The sequence below is a fragment of the Protopterus annectens genome, chromosome 8.part1, assembly GCF_019279795.1.
Source record: "Protopterus annectens isolate FY-2018-M chromosome 8.part1, PAN1.0, whole genome shotgun sequence".
In the NCBI taxonomy this organism is placed as follows: Eukaryota; Metazoa; Chordata; order Ceratodontiformes; family Protopteridae; genus Protopterus; species Protopterus annectens.
In genome coordinates, this window is record NC_056742.1 from 224,893,999 (window position 1) to 224,915,242 (window position 21,244).

Below are 21,244 nucleotides of genomic sequence, written 5' to 3' on the forward strand. Positions count from 1 at the left end.
ATTTGAGGAGTACCCTACTGGTGGATAATGTCCAGAAACACTTCCCACTGAAGCCTCTCATTCATGGGATTGAGTTAAGGACCTGCTCAGAGTGCCTTTCACAATGTTCTGACCAGAAGGGATATAAAGTGCCCATAGAGTCACTTGCTATGCTACAGCAAGATCGCATACCAGAAGTGCCAACCGGCAAAGAAGATAAGATCTCAGTCTTCCCTGTTTGTTGATATAGCACATCACTGTGGTATTGTCTGTGAATACCTTGAAAGGCCCTGGAGAGAAAAGAGGCTGAAAGGCTTGCAGAGCCAGCAGAAGAGCTCTCATCTCTTTGACATTGATGTTGCCCTTCTGCTGATGAGGCAACTTTACCCCCTGAACTTTTAGGGAGCCAAATGTCACCCCCCATCCTATGTCTGAAGCATCTGTGAATAATTCCTGAGAGATTTTACCTCTTGCCTGTCAACATCAAACCCTATAGTTCTCCTTTTTTAGACCTCTTACTGTACATCCCATAGGTTGACATGGGTTTATTGAGCAGTGTAATAACTGCCTCATGAACACTGACAACCCCTTAATCCTAAATCACTCAAGTACAATTTGTTAGAGATGTTCCAACACTAAAATCTGGAATCTCTGATCTCTCATGCCCAGAACAGCAACACTAAACAGGTTATCAGCACACACATTATGACTCCTATTTGTTATATGAATCCAACACATAAACCTTCATATGTATTGGTACTCTCCAGAAGCCTACTTAAATACCAGAGACTTCTAAAACACAAACAGGTTACACATAACACAACATCTAAAGCACCCAACACACATAAAACCACTAGCACCTGTGTCTCAGCAAATAAGCCCTTCAGGAAATGCACAACTATTCCAGATGTTTTAGTTATAGGTGACTCTATAGTGAGACATACAGAAACCCCACTCACCAAGTTGAACAAGGAGAAGGTACCAGTCAGCTGTCTGTCTGGTGCAAGGATTCACCACATAATACATGTACTCATGTCTCTCAACAAAATGTACCGATATGACTCTGTCATTGTTAATGTTGGTGTGAACAACTTGACATGTACCTCCCTGGAATAATATGAAGAGAGGCATGATTGACCTCTCTGAATATGTGCCCCAGGTGGGTATGTCCCTAACTTTTAGCAGCACTGTACCCTCACCTAGGATGATACCATAATATAAGCAGAAAATGACTGGCTTCCATAATTGGCTTAGTATCTATTGTCATTCTAAAGGGAACCAGTTCCTGTCAGCCTGGTACAACATATTGAATAAACCATGCTCCTTTGTCAGAGATGGTCTTTACATGGCACCTCTAGGCTTTCAATTGCTGGCTAAGGCACTTTCCTCCTTCATAATTACTTTTTAAGGGAAGGTCACAACAACAAAATTCCCAGTGTGAAAATATCAAACACAAAGAAACTAAGGGTTATGCTGCTAAATATTAGGAGTTTAAATCAGAAACTGCACTCTCTGGAAGCACTCCTCTCCCTGGAAGATATTAATGCCTGTGCAGTCACAGAAACCTGGCTCAAGGCAGCAGAAAGTACCTCAGCCTTGCAAGGCTACAATGTCTTCCAAGCTTTCAGACCACAAATTGAAGGTGTCAGAACCAAATGAGGTGTAGTATCTATTTCCATTAAAAGTAATTACATCTCTTGACTGGTTAGACAAGAAAACTCTGTGGAGTTACTCCAAGTCCAAATTACCATGGTAAGACCCCCCCCCCCTTCAGGTCATCATCAGTTACAGGTCCACTTTCATGAACGAAGATGCCCACACAGCTTATTTAGACATGTTTGGGACAATTAAGGCATAACATAACCCCCTAGTCATGGGTGACTTCAACTATCCTTCCATTAACTGGGAAGGTTATACGAGCCCAAACTAACTCGCACAAAAGTTCATGGGATTTAACTAAAATGCCCTGGAAATAATAGTGCACCACCCCACAAGGGGCTATAATATTCTAGACCTGGTCATCAACAATGTGAGTGACCGATGCAACACCTGAAGGGTAGGGCCCTCACTGGTTAAGTCCAACCATAAATCAGTCATCTTTGGATTAGCAATAGCACCAGAACTCCCTAAAGGAAATGTTAGGCTAAAAAACTTCATCAAAGCTAAGTCTACCCTCATAAAGGAAGGTATAATTGACTTCCAAGCTCCAGTTTTCACAGATGGCATTCAGGGCTATACTATGATATATACATTGATGCTTGTATAAACAGCTACACAAATGTATAGATACAGCCATGCCAGAGATGATTAAAGCAAGATCTTCAAGTAAAAACAAACCATCCTGGTGGACATCTAGCATTAATAAATTATGCATTAAGTGAAGGAAGCTGCTGTCTAAAAATTCAAGAGTGAGATCCCAGAACTGGAAGAGCACCCTCCTCAGCCTAAACAAGCAAATAAGACAACTCATAAAATCTTCAAAGAACAACTATGAGGAAAATTCATCAACCATAGCCAAGTGTAACCATAATACTTTCTTCAGCTACATCCACAACCTAAAAGGTAGGACTCAGATGCGTGCTGAAGTAACTGTGGATGGCATCAAATACACAGTCACCCTGCAGAAAGTGCAAACCTACTAGCAGACAGGTTTGGTGAAAATTTCACCCCCCTATCCCCCCAAGCATACCACAGTCCATGTCTTCATCATCTCCTCCTCCCTGCATCTCCAAAGAGCAAGTCATCAATACTTTCTCTAAGGCTAAGAACACAGCCTCCTTGGGACCAGGTGGCATTCTGGGCTGAATTCTTAATGCTCTAAAACAAGAGCTAGCTACTCCATTAGGGACTCTATTAAACCACTGCCTGAGTATTGGGATTTTCCTCAATGAATGAAAAACAGTGACTGTTATCCCTCTCTACAAGGCAGCTCAGGACAGACCCAGGTAACTATAGTCCCATAAGTTTAACCAGCCTCATCTGTAAGGCAATGGAATGAATCATCATAGACCTCATAAATAAGGATATATGTGAACTTCAAAACCTGGATCTATCCCAGTTCAGTTTTGTCAGGGGCAGGTCATGCCTGGTAAACCTGGTGGACTTTTGCAAGAATGTGACCAGAGTCATAGGCGAGAGCAAAGCTTTTCACACAGCCTATCTTGACATGGCCAAGGCCTTTGACACTATCCCACAATCGGGCATCTTTGGCAGACTAACTCAGTTGAATATCAACTTCTGTGTTGCCAGCTGAGTTGAAAACTGGCTCACAGATTAACAACACTCAGTCAAAGTGGGAGACTTTACCTCTACCACCAGACCTGTCATCAGTGGGGTCCAACAAGTGTTAGTGCTAGCCCCCCTTTTGTTTAGCATATACTTCTCAGAAGTCAAGGACAAAATGGAGGGGCTGTGGCTAGCCAAATTTGCAGATGACTGCAAATTAGGTGCTATCATTGAATCCCCTAGCAATGTCAGTGTACTTCAAAAGGGGCTTACACAGACCAATGACTGGTGCCAAAGCCATGGTCTTAAACTAAATGATAAAAATGCATCATCATTCCATTCAGTAAAAACAATGCCCATGCGGATTATAAAATAAACAATAATACCTTAAGTTCCAAGTCAGAAAGACATGGGAAAACAAGTTGACTGTGACCTCAGCGTTGACCAACATCTGTATACTGTAGTGAGGAAGGCATTTTATGTTGCTCACCTGATTAGCAAAGGCATCACCTCAAGAGCAAAAGAAGTTATAACCCCCCTGTACTCGTCCCTCATCAGGCCTGTTATTGAATATAATGGTCCCTTTGATATGTACCTTATAAGACACCTGCAGCAACTTGAGAGACCTCAGAGATTTCTAACTAAGAATATTCAGGTACTCCAGCATATGTCTTACATGGACTGACTGAAGTCAATGTCACTGTACTCAGTAGCATTAATACTACTAAGAGAAGACTTAAGTCTAGTTTACAGGGCTATATCTGACCCAAGTCTAATGGAAATGCTGCACATCTGTAAATCAAATGGGACTAAAGTCATCTGTTCCAGGGACTTCAGTCTAGCCTGCGACATAAACAGGACCTGCTGGAGAGACAGATATATATCTTAGAGGTTGCCACTTCTCTGGAGTAGGCTTCCAATCCATATCAAGCAGAGCATCTCCATGACCTTGTTTAAGCATGACCTGGATGACTGGATGGAAAACCATACATTTAAGTGGACATTTCTCCAGCTTCTCTCCTGGATATGGATAGTCCTTGCTAGAAAAATCTTGGGCATAGATGATATCTCTCATCTAGTATTATATTGGGATTTAACGGCTAGGCTTGTAAAGAACCTTGGGTCAATAGCCTGGTAACATCCTATGAACTTATGAACTTATGGGCAGGAAGAGGGGGATGAAAAGTGATCCCTAGATTCAGAGACAGCTGCTGAATCCACCAGTGAAGTTCCTGTCTGAGATAAGGAAGAAGAGGAACTATAAAGTCTGGAGAATGTGCATGGTGAAACCACATGAACTTTGGATATCAATGAAACTTTCTTATGCGAAGTTTGTCCAGATGGTGTATTGGAATGGTTGGTGGATGCCATGAAACCCAGAGCTCTCAGAAACTCCATTACGGTAATAGAAGTCAGAGGAAGAAGAGTGTGAAAGAAAGAAATGAGAGTTAAGGCTTTTGGAGGGGGCAGAGAAGCCAGCATTGGCACGATCTAAATCCTGCAACCCAGAAAAACATGATCCTGAGAAGGAGTCAGGGAAAACTTTTTGAAATTTATAGTGAACCGCAGGCTCCGAAGAAGTGAAATGGCAAAATGAAGATTTTCAAAAGGGTCTCTGGAGAGGATGCCTGAATCAACAGTTTGTCCAAGTAAGAAAATGTTTGGATCCCTTGAAGCCTGGAAAAAGCAATCACAGGAGCAAGGCATTTGCTGAACACCATTGGAGCAGTAGAAAGGCCAAAGAGCAAAACAGAGAACTGAAAATGCCAGGAAACAAGAGAGACATGCAAAAACGTCCTAAAAAGATAATGGATTTGAATATGGAGATAAGCATCCTTGACATCCAAAGACACCATATAGGTTGGAGGGACCAATAGAATAGAATCTGATGGGACACCATCTGAAAGGAAGACACTTTTAGAAAAGTGTTTAGATGAGAGAGTTCTAGAATAGGTCTCCAAGTGCCCTCTTTCCTGGGCACTAGAAACAACCTGGAGTAGAACCTTTCCCTTTTTGGGACACAGGCACCTCTTCAATAGTACCCTAAGTCAAGAGATTTTAAAGAACCTCTAGGAAAAAGGGAAGTAGTTCCCGAGGAAGCTGAGGAATGCCCATAAAAAGAGGACAGGATTTCCATACCATGTAGTACCCCTGACGAATGATTTATAGAACCCAATAATTCTGAGTGATCTGAAGCAAAACAGAGAAAGAGAATGGCAAAGAGAATGAGGAATGCAGTTGGGAAGGGACAGATAGTCATACAGCACCTGTTTTTTCAGGAAAGGAAGGCTTCAGAGCCCCTGAAAACTGAGGAGCCTTAGCAGAAGGAGCCTATTTGCCACTCTTCTTACCTTTAATAGAAGGGCAGAATTGCCTACAAACAAAGGCAGGCCTAGCATAGTAGTTTCTCTGAAATGTAGGGACTGGAGAAGCAAACACATGTTTAAGCTCATGGAAGGCCTTGCTCTTATCTTGCAGGGACTTAAACCAGCAGCAACTTCCCCAAACAAAAGCTTAGAATCTAGATGAGCATCCATCAACTTAAACTTATTATCATCAGGCAGAGATTAAAACCTAAGATAAGAATACCTCCTCATCACTAAACCAAAAAGGCATTCTCTTGTTCTGTGGTTTTTAAGACAGATGATTGGTTAGAATCTGCTCTATTGATTTTGCTATCATTTTACGAAGAGGCTTTTATACCAATGACATGTACATGTTTTATAATGCGGCAAAGACACCATATGTATTTTGAATATATACTTAAGTGTTTTTGTAAATCTAATGACATGTGATCCAGTGGGTTGATCTTAAGGACATGTGGTCCTTAATAGATTGTATTAGTAGCTGATGTTTTAACTTTTGGCCATCTCATATAATTTTCAATTTTAAAGTGGAAAGCTGCTGTAGATATTCTAATTTATACTTGTTGAGTTTAAATATTTATTTTATGCATTTAATGACATTTGTTTTTGGTGGGCTGTACCAGTATTAGATTTTTTGCCTCGGTCATTGAAAATGTTTTGTTTTTTGCATATAGTTTATAGCTTACTGTATGCACAACTTTTTTTATTAGTTAATTTTTTCCTTTATGCAGATTTGATAGGCTCTATTTATAACATCTTTGATTGGGCAAATTATTTGTTTACAGTGTATTGGCTTTGGCCTTCTCTTGGTCAAGGATTGGCAGAATTTTCTTTTTATGACAGATGATTGGTTAGAACTTGATGCTTTATATACAGGCACTCTTTCATGATGAGAGCAGTACAATAAATAAATGTTTTTTTTTTAGGAAATTTTGATTAGCTTACTGAAGAATGTGTATGGATTGTGATATCATTTATGGAAGAATGCTCTATGCTGATTATCTCTTAAGGAATATCAGGATGACAATCATTAGATGTCAATAAAGTAGCTCCTTGGCAAATAATTAATAATATATGTTTTCTATGATTGTTTCATTTTTTGTCTATGTAAAAGATGAATGAAATCAATATGTAACCAGTGTTACAGGCATATTCTTAATGATGGGCTAAGCTCTGTATGCTGCACTACTAATTGGACAAGATGCTTTAAGTTTGATTGGTAGACTTAATAAGGAAGGACCAATCATTGTTGGTCAATTTACTAATTTCTTTTGGTTATAATTTATTTTTATAAGTTATGACTGGGCTAAGTCACAATTGGCTTTTTGGCCTAACAGTAAAAAGTTGCATAAGGGCTACTATCTAATTATGAGGTCTCATGGGCATTTTGAATTTCATACTAAGAAATGTTTCAGATTTGGTTTTATTATACTATATGCCTATGATTAAATTATTTGTTCAATACTCTATTCACAGAGCTACATTTCTCATAGTGACAACAGTAAATAGGGATTCATTCAAACTGATTTTTTAATTTTTATTCTTATTGGTTAAAATTCCTTTTTAGTAAAAATTAATTGGCCAAGTCACTACTTAATCCTTGATTGGTGTATCTCTATACATCTACTCTATGATTGGTTGTTAATATGATTGGTTTATTCTGCATTTTCAGTTATCTGATTGGTTGACAGTTTTAGTTTAAGTAAAGCTTAGATGTTTGACAAACATGATCTGATGAAGGCTTAGTCTGAAAGTGGTTATCATTTCTTTGTTTTAAGGAATAACATTATTTTTACAATCTCTGTGAGTTCTACTTAGTCACTGGACTGTTCTTGATACCTCCTCTCCATGGAGAAACAGCCTAGGTGTCTTTGTTTAGATTCTGGAATCTCAGAAATAAGTTGACAAGTCTGAGAAAGAACAGCCAACACATACCCTGATATATGGGTCTGAGAATTAATAGCCCTAAAAGATAGGGTAGCAGACATGTAAACCTTCTTACCCAGCCTTTCCATAGCTCTGCTGTCCTTATCAGAATGCTATAGCTTGTGTGAAGGGAGCAATTGAGATGAATTATCATAGGCTACAGACACTACAGGGGGGTCTACAGCAGGACATTATATAAAAAATAACAACCCTCGGGCACCCTATAAAATCTATCAGGTTTCTTGGGAGCAGGAGGCAGAGATTCAGGTGCATGAAAGGCATTGGAAAAAGCATCCAGCAAAGCAGCCAAAACAGGAGAAATAGCCACAGGCTTAGCAGAGTTGAACTGCAGCAACTCATAGTACTTCTTGTGGATATCAATGACATGAGCACAATCCCACTTAAAAAAAAAAAAAAAAAAATCTATCATCATAAACAGTGTTTCCCCAAAGGAAATTTCCTCAAAAGGAACATCAGGACTAAGATTCCTCCTCCTCTGACCCATAGTACAAAAAAGAAGGAATTTGAGTAGACTAAGTCAAGGATTCATCATCAGAATCCAACTCGACCTCAGAAGAATCCTGTTTTTTAGGCCTTTCAAGGGTAGCAGAGGATCAAGGAAGAGCAGGAACCAAACACCCTTGAAGAGGGTTTAAGGACATTAAAGCAGTAAATAGCCCCTTGATTAAAGGCCTGCCAGTCACTTTGTAGATTCCTAGGAGCAGTAGAAACATGTCTAAGTTTTTGTTTCTTTTTCTAAGGGAATGTGCCCTCCAAAAAAATAAGGAAAGTCTCAGACCCAGGACGACAGTTGAGAACCACAGTAGGAACTTCTTCCCCAACTAAAAATGGAGGAACCCCCTAGGCCTCTCAGAAAAATCAACCATGGTTTGCCCTTGATGTCTAAGATGCACACCTCTAATGCCTCTTTGGACGTGCTTCCAGCAAGATCCTCACCAACCTCTAAAACAGTCACAGCAGAGAAATCCAACAACACAGTCAGGTGAGCCTCCAGGTTTGTAACGACCTCAGGAGAACCACCTGACAAAGGCTGGAAAGTGGTAGATTCCACTCATAACCTTTACACCTTCCTCTGCCCTAATGTCTGACCATTGGGTGGGCGATTCCTTCCATTGTATCTTTAGAGCCAAGCTTAAGATGCTGGTTTTCAAGATGCAAGGAAATGGAGGAAAGTCTACTGCAAAGAGTTTTTGTGATGAATGCCTGACAAATTGAATAAGACATATGGTCATGAGAAGCTCCTAGACAAAAAAACAGCACTTATTGTGGTGGTCTTTATGGGGAATTTGTCTCCCACACTGGCATGTACCCTTCCTGGATGAGATTATTCCCAAGGAGCACAAAACAAGATGAGAAAAAATACAAACCCCAATGGGCCACTAATCTGCAACTGCAAAGAAGTCAACAAACAGGTGTATGTAGTCACTGGAGAATTAAACTGCTTTCAACTTGCAGAAAGCAGATGCAGTTAAACAGACCAAATGACTGGCAGCAAAGAAGTTCTGACTATGGTATGCCTGAACATCACCTTTATGCCCTACCCTACGCAAAGAGAATTTGGGTGACATTTGGCATAGCTTTAAAGGAACAGGATTCATTGGTAGGCTGACATTGGGCTTCCACAGCAGGGACTTCCATATGTTAAGAATATTGCAGTAGTGCATATAATGATAGCTGGATGTTCTTTTAACTCAGTGCCCATTTGTCTGTGAGTGTTTACAAAGATCATTGGCAGTATGAGTTTGTATGAATGGGTTGATCTTTGGTATTTGGGTTTGTGGAATGCCTAGAGTGGTTGGCTGGTTGATGGCCTGGTGCTGAACCTTGGCTGGTATTTGACTGCAGCAGTCCTCTCAGTGGTCCAGTGTCATAGGGTTCCCAGTTTATTGCCTCTTACTTTGATCTTTTATTAAAAAGAGAGAAAAAAATGTGTTTTTCTGCAAATCAGTGAGGACCGAAATCAATAAATAATTACAGACATTAGAGTTCAGACTTCATATCCGTCAGAAAGTTCATGCTAATACAATACATCTCATAGTAACACCTTGTTAATATTATAAGAACACTATTTAAAGTTTGTCCCTAGTTTGGTCTAAGTGATTGTGTGATATGGCTTTCAGAGTAAACATTTCAGGGTAGTTAAGGTTCCTTCGTAGGCTGTTGCAATTTGTAGGTGATTGTCAAGCACTATGTAATTTTGTTTTTCTATGTTTTTTGGCAAGTCTAGTATATCACTCATAAAAGGGGAAGTTGGGTCTCACTCTACAATCCCTGCAGCAGCATTACACCAAGATGTTATATGAAGTTTTGGTGCCATCATCTTGCTCCTGTAGAAATTACTTAGCTGCTAAGTTTTTTTTTCAAGATTTTCTTTCATTTAGTAAGGTGTGATTAATTACTGGCTACTTTATAAAAATAAATAAATAAAAGGTAAATGAATTACCATTACAGAAAGGACTTAAGGTTTTGATAACTAGATCTAGATGTTTATTGATTATTTTACAGAGTCATTTTGTGGCACAGTTAATTTGATTCATTTACAGTCTTGTTGGTTTAGAAAATTTATCCTTAGCATATTGATGTCTTAATTTTGCTTCCAGGTCCTATGCCCTTGCAGGTATTCAAAGACCAGTGGCACCAGATAGCCCAAAATGCAGGGCTTCTTTTATGAGTCAGAGGCAGCCCAGACAGAGGAGCAGGTGTCAGTTGGTAGAAAGAGAAAATTTCAAATGTTGAAAGATGAGGATATGCAAGGGTCCAACCCTCTGAAGAAATCAATGTGAAGGGCTAGAGAGGACATTCTAGATATGGGAAGAACTCAGCATAATTATGGTAAGGCACAATTATCACTACAGGTAATTGCATATGTGAGGATGCTGATTTGAATTTAGGTGGTATAGGGGGCAGACTATGGAGGAATATCTTGATAAATTTATTAATTCACTTCTGGGGAAGGATATAGCAGGAGTATTTGACAACTTTGGAAAGGAATTCCTGTTAAACTTCCTTGTGGGGATTCCCTTGAGCCTACCTCTCCCCACTCCTTGCGAACTCAACAGATGGAAGCTATTTCTTCTAGTTCTGTGATCAATATTGTTCAGACTTTGCTGGTAATTCAGTTGTCAGATTCATATATTACCACACACATCACAGTAAATATTAAAGAGAAAATTCATAGAGGTGACTTTGTAGACATATTTGAAGTGGTTGATGTAGAGGGTATCCATTGTATAATCAATGTAGATAATCCTGGGGCAGCTTTAGCAATAAACCTTAAAAAACTTCAAGCAAGGCATTTTCCAGAAACTGGGACTTGTGTTCCTTAGGGTGTGCTGTATTTAACAGCATTATTGTGGAAAAGCATCCCTGTCAGGCCATGCCAATCTTTGCCTGTTGTCTAACAATCAGAGGAGTGTACCACATTAGAAAAGGTATAACTTCACCATCTTATGATCAAAGGTTCAGAAAGTTCAAAGGAATGGACAAATCTATCAAATGGAAACAGATGTATCCTGATGTTTGGCTAAATGTCCTGTTGAATAAACCTGATACAGTAGAGAATGATGGCACCACTAGAAGTGCAGGTGAGGTAAAATATTGTTGGGCATTTTACATCAGCAAGTGTTTATGGCCTGCTTGTACTTTCCCCTATTTATGTTCTTCCTTTGGCAAACAGCATGCATTCATTAGATGATGGTCAAAGACAGGTAATTTTATGCCTATAAAAACTCATCTCTATATCAGGAGAATAACATTGCCTTTGCACAGATTAACCCATTCCAGGGAACTTGGCTTTTTTGCAACTCAAGACCCAACATGCTGAGGGGTCAGTCCTGGGGGCAACCTTTCTCACTACTCAGTCAAATTAGATAAATTGGTTCAATTGCTGTCAGCTTACCCAATACTAAAGCTGTGGAGGTTCTTACTGAAGGTTTTGGTAATGTCTTTTAGGAATGATTCTTTGGTTACTCTAGATTCTAGACTAGTTAAGAATCTTTTATTATTGAAGAGTCGTGAGGATATTGCCATCTGTTTAATTGAGAAAGAGGTGTGAGGTGGTATGGTTTTGGGCCATGTTTTGCAAACCCTCTGGACTTAACTTAAAATCTCCCCTATAGGCTTAGTCCATAGAAAGAAAGATTGGGGATTTAGGTTGATTCTCCATCTTTTTCGTACAGAATGTACATCTGTAAATTAATTCATTGACAAGAAACAATCTAAAGTGCACTATTCTTTGGAACATGTGGCTGAAACTATTGTTAGATGCTCAGATCCATAGTTCTGCAAGCTAGATATCCAGTCTGCCTTTTGCTTGCTCCCAAACAGTTAAGACAACTGACCTCTGTTAGGTTTTCAGCTGAAAGGGAAACAATATTTTGACATGGCTATGTGCATGGGATGCTTGGTAGCACGTGCCACCTTCAAAGCATTCAGCACTGCCATACATTAGTATTGGCAACAAACAGCACCCTGGTAATCAGCAATTCATTATCTAGATGATTTCATGATAGTTTGGGAGGGCAAGGAAGGGCCACAGAGGGATTGTCAATTTTCAGGGACATTTGTGATAGCTTAGGGGTACCCTTAGCAGAGGACAAGTCTGAAAGGCCAACATAGGAGTTGACTTTTATAGGTTTAGTGTTTGACATTATTTCAAGATCCTTCAAGCTTCCAGTAGACAAGCTGGACCATCTGAAATGCACAATCTGCCAGTGTCTTGGGGGCCAATAAGCCTAGTGTAGGAGAGATAAGCAACTTCATGGGTTATTGAACTTTGCCTGGAGGGATATTACTCTGGGCAGAACCTTTATTAGTGCCATTTCTAATTTGATAAAATGTATTAAACCCAAACATTACAAGGTGAGAATAATGCAGAATCAAGAAGGACCTTCAGCTGTGGTATACCTTTCTGACTCAGTACAATGGGGTGTCTTTTTGGCAGTCAGCTTGGGTTTCATCCTTTGAGCTACAGTTGTTCACCAATACTATGGCTGGTATTGGTATGGGAGGTATTTTTGAGGTTGATGGTTTGCTGCCAAATGGCCTAAATCTTGGATCTCAGAAAGGAGAAAAAACATTACCTTCCTGGAGATCTTTCCAATATGGGTGGCCACTTTGGTATGGAAAGAGTAGCCGAGGAATTGCAGGGTTTGTTTCTGTTCAGCCAATATGCCAGTAGTCCATAAACTGAGCAAATGTTCCACAATGTCCAAATGGGTACATTTGGTTAGGTTGCTGGTCTTGTTGAATTTGCAAATCTACTTCACTTTTTCTAGTATGCATGTTCTGGAGTGTGCAAATGGTACTGCTTATAGTTTGCCCTGCTTTCATTTTGTCAGGTTTCACAAGCTGGCCTGGGATGCACAGTACTTTGAGAACTCTATTCCCATGGAAGACTGGTTGATTAGAGAAGAATAGCTGGATCTCTAATGTCCAATTTCTGGGCTAAGAATACAAAAAGGGCATATTCATCATAAGTTCAATCCTTTAAACTTTTTTTCTATTTCATTACCCTTAAGTCAAAGGAAGTGGGATTTGTCCTATACAATTCATGGTACACATATGTAGTGAGGGTGATTCTCCTAATACAGTCTAGATATAGTTGGTAGCCTTGGGTTGGTTATCATGGTTGCTGGAGTTTAGGGACTACATGGAACATTGGTTATCACCCAGGATGCTGAAAGGCTGGGAAAATTAAAAAGGTACTTCAAAAGACACAAGAAATCCAATAGGGTGTCACTTCCTGGTGTTGACTATTACTCATTTATCATATGGGCAACTTTGTTTTCCTGTCTGTATGCCGGGGCTTACCTTGCTAGTGAAATGTAGAACTCATTCTGATGGGACAATGTAGTGATAAATTCCTTTTGATATGGCTGAGAAAATCTAAGATCGATCAAGTTGGTAGGGGCCACCAAATTTATCTGGGTAAAATCAGGATCCTAGTCATTTGTCCTCTGCACTGGTTTATCCTACTGAGTAGGCTGGTCCATTGGGTGCTAGAGCAGGCCTGTTTTTCTACTTCAGTATCTGGTATACCTATTCAGCTATCACTGCATTTCTTACTTGCCAAGGTATAGCTTTAGAGAGGTTATCAAATTTCCTTTAGACTGGGAGGGTGCTCGAGGTCATAGCTTGGCCACTTGGCTGTGATCTCAACTCTATAGCTGTGCCAGTTGGAAGTCATATTGGGGATCTAGAGAAAGATGAAGAAACCAGCCCCAGACTGACTGTGGTCTCTGTGTGCTCCTATGGGAAAATTTACTTTACTGTGTCTGTACCATGTTAACATGATGAAACCTTACCATGACAGGGAGGCACTTGTGCTAAGTATTTGCAGTACAAGGCAGGAGGAGTCTGAGGTGGATCTATGGATACAGTGAGCCAGTCAGGCAAATCCCAAATTACTATGGTGGAGCCTAGGATTGCAGGCATATGATGGGACATTGTAGCACAGTACTGGGGTCAGCAATGCCAAGGCAGCTGGAATATCAAGACAGGGAATGGGGTAAGTATTCCCAGATGGGATCAACCCTCTCAAGCAACATTTCTCAAGGGTCACTTGAAAAACTAGCTTGAATTTTTGGGGAGGGGAGAAATGTGACACCAGGGAAATACTGCCAGCCCAGCTATCTGGAATTATGCAAATAATTATATATTACTTGAAAATATCAATGCAACACTGCCAGTCCAGATATCTGGAATTTTGTAAATAATCACATGTCATTTGTGAATAGTAATATAATTCATATGCTTGCCTTACAAATGTAAGAGAACTGTATGTTATGTATGTATGCTTCAAGAATGTAACCACAGTGTATTCTACTGGAAAAGAATAGAAATGTATATAAACTATATACCTGTGCAAATGTATGTGTTAATAGTAGATGATGGTGCATGCAGAGTTAACTTGCAAACCCTCAAGAAAATAAGTTGGAAGTAAATTGTTTCACTGAAGGAGACAGGATGTCTACAGCTAAAAGCTTCTTTCTATTGTCTTGAAACAGAAATAATTACTAGGTTTAAAAAGCAAAGTGTTTTTGTTGCTCTGTGACTTCCTAGGAACTGCATATCTGAGAGATATGCATTTTAACACAGAGGTGTTAGTATCTGGTTAGCCTGGGAACTGAAGGCAAGTGACAAAAAGTGATGTCATCCAGGCTAACCCAGCAGTAAAATGTGATTTAAATTTAAGAACTTAGAGAGAGAGAGAGAGAGAGAGAGAGAGAGAGAGACTGGCATTTTATATCTTGTCTTTAATCTAGAAACATCTATTCAGCACTTCTCATCTGCATTTGCCTTGCTCTGTAAGTAAGTTATTTAGGGCATAGTATCTTTCAGATATAGATGGGAATATAGTAAGGATTACTTTAGATGTTTTCTTTATTTATTTGAGACTGTCCTGCAGTGTTGTTTTAAAATATTTCATGTGATTCTGAACTCTGTGTTGTTTGAGTATTGTCTTGTTCTTTTACTATTTATTCTTAAATATATGTAACCCTTTTGATTGTGGCTTGTGTGTTTAGAGATATTTTAGCTCTTAAAGTACTTGCATATGTATTTATTGACACTGTATAGGCCATTCCTAAATAGCCTTAGTTTTGGTCACACTTACCATTTGCATAATAGTAACATTAAACAGTAGGATTGGACACACTTTGGAAAGTGCCTTATAGCAGCTGATATGTAAGGGTGGCTGCTGGCAGCTGGTACTACCTTATAGTTTGGGCAGAAGGGGACATAGCTAGTAAAGCTGTGCCAGCCTTTCCCAGGTGTGTGTGTATGTGTGTGTGTGTGTGTGTGTGTTTGTGTATAAATCAAATCTCAAAGTGTGTGTGTGTGTGTGTGTGTGTGTGTGTGTGTGTGTGTGTGTGTGTGTGTGTGTGTGTGTGTGTGTCAGCTACTTGGGCAGGGACAGAAAGAACTGGTTGGACAAAGAGGATCCTTGAAGTCTTAGCTTGGCCACTCGGATGACATTTGAGAGTCATATAGGGATCTAGAAAAAGAGGGAGAAACCAGCCCCAGACTGACTGCGGTCTCTGTGTGCTCCTAAGGGAAATTGTACTATACTGTGTGTGTACTTGTCATCCTCCCAATGTGTATGTCCCTAACTGGTGCTAGTGGTGAGAAGTGAGGCTCCTTGATTACTGGGCCAGTGCAGGGGCATCACAAATAGTAGTAGTGATAGATAAGAGATGAAAGAAGGATAAGAGAGAGGTAGAATAGACTACAGTAGACTAACTTGTAAGGAAAACATTGTAAATCTTAAACATTTGTTTGAAACATTAATTCTCTGGTTAAAATAATGAGATCATGTTAAACAAAAGAAATACCTGAAACTCCCATTGAAAAGAAATACATTGGATGAGCACTTCTCGGTTTAATTTTAGTTATCTAATTTGGTGATATTCAGTAGCATAACACTTTTGGGACTATCACATTTACTCACTGCTTTGTACAGTCTCACACATTTAGTCACTGTTTTGAATCATCCCATAGCATCATGTCCTGTTCTGCTGGTCTGGTCGCATCATGTCTGTGTGCATTTTCGCACAGATGACTTGTTCCACCCCGCACAATTTTAAAACAGTACACTGTTTTACTGCTCCGCTTCTTCTTATTGCTGCTGAGATGGAATTGCTCTGTTAGGTGCTGCCAAGATGGAATTTTCTTCAGTGTGTGTGTTGAGATTACTGAAGAGATGGAAGTTTCTTTGTGTGTGTGTTTTGTGCTGCCAAGACCGAATTTTCTTCATTTTCAAGTAAGGTGTTGTGTGTATTGAGATTTTCTGCTACTAAAGAGATTTTGTGTGTTAAGATTTTCTGCTTCTTCTTACTGAAGAGATTTTGTGTGTGTGATGCCCACTTAGGTATGCCTGGTGGTTAGTGTTACACAGGCTCAAACCCTGTACCTTAGGTACAAGAAACAAGAACATGAATTCTCTACCCATACCGCCACTTGTGATGCAAGAAGTTGAGTCCATAGCTCTCAAATGTCTGGATTTTCACAGAATGTCTGGAATGTTTGTCTCATACTTTTGGTCTGTTCCTCTTAAAATGTGTGTTTTCTGGCAAATCAGTGAGAACTGAATTCACTAGATAATGATAGCTATTTAAGTTTCAGTCTTCCTATCTTTCAGGAAATGCACGGTAACAGAAAGCATTTTATTCTAGCAACTTTCTAAGATTATACAAGCAACATTTAAAATGTGTCCCTGGTTTTGGACCCTTGTCCCCTCCCAATATATTTTCTCTTTTTCCAGATTTCTTGTGCTGCAAAGTTGAGAGATATAGTTGAATGTTAAGTGAATTTTACAAGGAGCTGAGAGCTTCAGGAGAAGAGAAGTTTAGTACTGCTTATGCAAAGTCATTTTGTATTGTCAGTAGCACAACAGGTAGCATACTTGCTTTTAAGAGAGAAGGCTGGGAGTTCTACTCCCACAGCATGTAGATGGATTGCTATTACTGTAATATTTTGTACTTTAAAGCAGGTGGATGCTGAAGTCCTGAGAATGTCCTCCTTTGGAGAACGTACCTAGTAGCTATGAACATGTTAGCAGTTTGTCATCCATTCCCTATTGCAACATTCTAGCTTATCATTTTTTTACTGTAACCTAGGCAATTTATTCTTCAAGGGCAGCAAGCACTTTATTTGTAGATGAACCAATGAAATATAAAGTTGTTTCCTAGCAGCAACCTCTTCATTGGTTACAGATACATTTAAGGTGGAATTATTTAGATGACTTTTACTTTTGCAGTGATTATGCATATTTACTGATATTGGTGGATTGTGATGACAGAAGTTTGAGTAGACTTTTATGATAAATTGGTCCATGTATTTTGTTTCATTGCTTACTAGAAAATGTTCAAAACAATAAATTTAAAACACACTCTAACAAGTGTGCTGTATTATATAAAGAATATAACTAATACAATCAGGAAGATGAATCAAGGAACACATGTATGTTTGTGTGGTCCTAAATATGTGTGCAAGGGGCCTATGATTTAAAAATAGCCCAAAAGTAAACTTTATATCCAACGGCCAGATGCATTTTCTTTGAATGTGACTTTCAATGCTGTTTCAATGAATGTGAGTTTCAAGGGCAGAGAAGTTTTAATGCTAAGTCTTTTTCATTGTGAGGCAGCATTGCTTTGTTTAGCAGATGTCAATCGGTGTTTCTACTATAAAATTTAAAATAAAAGTTTTAAATGAAATCCAAATATTCATTGTAGAAGTAAAGCATAAAGCAGTATGCACATTACAGTGTTTATGGTAAATGGGGAGAAATAGCCAAGTACTGAGACATTGGAATGGCTGCTGGGGTTGTATATGGGAGCTCCCATTTAACCATAATTTTGTGACAACACTTCTGAAACACTGCTACACCACCACAATTCCACAGCATGTAATTCCACTTCACGACAACTTCAGAACCAGTTCCACTGCTGACTTTTGTAAAACCAAAATTGATTTATCTCACATGAACAAATGATATGTTAAGCGTTTTCACTCACTAGAAATTGTGAGCTTCTTCAGAACAACGAATCATTCCAAAAGACTGTTTAAATACATGAAATGGCGCCAAACAGATTTGAATTTAAAAACTCTTAAAGAAACATACCACTATTTAAGTGAATATGAAACATTCTTATAAAATTCCTGTAAAATACTAATAAATACTAATACAAAAATGTGTATGGTACAAATGCAAAAATAATGCCAAAATGAATAGTTGATTATCTTCTTCTATCCAATAGGGGTTTAATAGACATAAAATCATTTAATTTTGTGAGGGGAGGGGTGGCAAACTCAAATACAGCCCCTGGTGGCACAAACTCTAACTACATCACTGTGATAATTCACTGCTGCATTAAAGGAAATGTCCACACTCTCCGATAGACAACAGAGAAACAGAGAAATCTGTATACTTCCCTGTCAGAGTTTGCTCACACTCTTTTAAATCTGTCTCTCCACTGTATATCATTTATTTGTTGAACCAAGGATCTAAACTTGCATTTATAAGCAAATAAAACAAATGGACAGATTTGTCATGTAACCTCTATTCCTTCTCTGGAACAAACATTCAATCCAAGTTAAGAAATGCATAACATATTTCTTCCTCCAAAAAGGAGTAAGATAACTTGATGTTTATCCATAAATATACCCCTGGAATGGCATGTCATGAGATGCAACAACTAGAATGTACACAAAAGTTCCTTACAAAAAGATTACAGGGAGTACACGCAATATCCTTTCATGATCACCTCAAAGCTTTGTCTCTTAATTCAGTATCATACAGACTTCTGTGAGGTGATCTTTACCTGGTATACAAGACATCCCTGGATCCTGTTTTGATGAACCATTTGCTCATCCATAATACAATCAGCATCAGAACTACTAGATTAAAATTGATTTATTTATTATTTATTTATTGACATTTGGTAACAAAGAAAGTCCACTGGGCCAGAGAAAAAATTTCAGTGGAGGCCAGGGGGGAGAAAAGCTCCAACTACATTTACAAAGAAATAATATAGTATAACATCATCTCAGCAAATATTTGCAAAATATAAAGGTAGTTACCATATTAGTATGACAAGCATTTATAAAAACATTAAAGCATTTAATTCAACAGCATTCATATCCAGTGGGGTTTTTTTAAGTCCTACAGTTAAACAAATAGAAAATTAACATTACTCTATAAATCTACCAATGCAGTCCAAATAGCCAGTAGTAGGATAAATATAAAACTAAAACAAAAACATAGGGCTAGTAAAATAGGTGACTGGAAGTTAAGAAATACTACTTGGTAGTGGCTAGTGACAGTAATCTATTTATGGTGGCTTAGGCAAGCGGTTGCAGGAACGCATTTGATTATTAAGGTAATGAGACTTTAATGTGATTTTTATAGCTTTTGTGGAGTCTACTTCAAGTAATAGAGGAGGGCAGAGCATTCCAAAGTTTGGCAACAGTGAAGGGGTAAAGGCTTTGTCCTGCATGTTTGTTGGGTTTTGATAAGTTTAGGAGCCATTTACTTGAAGACCTAAGATTTAGGGCTGGGGTGTATGTCTGTAGCATGGTCTGAAGAGAGGGGAAATAATAAGGGTTATATAGTAGTTTGTGGGTGAGAGGTAGTTGGGAGTATTGTAGATAGTGGGAGAATTCAAGCCAGTTTATAGTTTTTAAGGCCTGGCAATGATGGGCCTGAGTTGGCATGTCCGTGGCACATTTTGTTAATTTGTAGTAGCATGACTGTAATTTGTTCTTGAGAGTTGCATGTAGGTTAGGGAAAATGGGTCTACCATAGAGGAGGGAAGGGGGAGCAGACTGTTGGCCAGTTTTAACTTGGTGGGCATACCCATATGAAGTATATGCCTATAGAGCTTACCAAGTTTAAAATGGGTCTTTTTGATTGTATTATGAATATAATTTTCAAAGGAGAGTTTGCCATCAATTGTGATTCCCAGAAGTTTTAATGATTTTACTAGTTCAATTTTGGTACTATTTTGTGAGAAAATCTTAAAGTCTTGAGCTAGAGGTCTCGATGAAAATATTAACAGTTTTGATTTTTTTGGACTAAGTAGATGTTGAGCATCATTTAGCCAGGAGTCGATAGATGTAAAGGCTTTTTGCATTAAATGTTGAAGACCTGGCAGGTTGTTAGCAGAAGTAATTATCGTAGAATCATCAGTGTATTGGATGAGGGTACTAAGATGGGATGTTTTAATGAGGTTCGAATTGTAATAGTAGTTTACGGTGTGATACTGGATTGAAAGCCTTAAATAGATCCTTTAAAATAAATAAAATTAGTAGATCAGTGTCTAAGGCTTTGTTAGCAGTGTTGGTGAATGAAAGTAAGGCTGTAGTTGTGCTGTGTGCTGGGCAAAAGCCATGTTGAACAAGTATGTCATTGTTGGAGAGATATTTTAATAATTGAGAATGTATACACATCTCCAGGATTTTAGATAGAGGAGAGAGTATAGAGATGGGAGGTAATTAGAGAGATCACTGCTGTTGCCTCCATTATGTAAAGGAGTTATAATGGAATTTTTCCAGAGTTGTGGAACATATGATTCAGGGATATATTGGTAGATGAGAATGCTGATAGGGTATGCTATAGCATTAGCATCTAGTTTTAGGTATTTTGCTGGAAGTCTATCAGCAGAGGTGCAGCATGGTTTTAGTTTAGTTAGCAGTTTATGCACTAGAGAGGTGAGCACAGGTCATATAGTAAACATTGGAGTGGGTGTACTATTATCTGAGTTGTCATTTGTAGGATGGAAGTATATGTTAGACTTAAAGGAGAGATCTGTGTTGCTTTCTAAACTATTACTGGTAAAATTAATTTGCATAGAGAAATCATTGACAAGTTTTTGAATGTTTTCAATCAAGTGAGTGTTAAAGGCTTTGGCAATCTCTTGTGGGTCTTTATCAGGAGACGGTGTAGGATTTTGCTGGATTCCAGGACTGAGGAGTGAGGAAATAGATTTCCAAAATATTTTGGCGTTATTGTTTTGGGAGCCTAGTTGAGTGGAAAAGTAGCTTTGTGGCACTGTTATGAAGTTGTACATATTTTATTTCATTTTGCAGTGGTCTATTTTTAGGCCATTCATTCCAGGCTTGGTCCCTAGTAATGAGAATCTGTTTAGTATGTTTTGTTAGCCAAGGGGCATGGTTATGCTTAATTCTTTTAGATTGCATGGAGGCAAGACTGTTGAGAGTATTAAGAA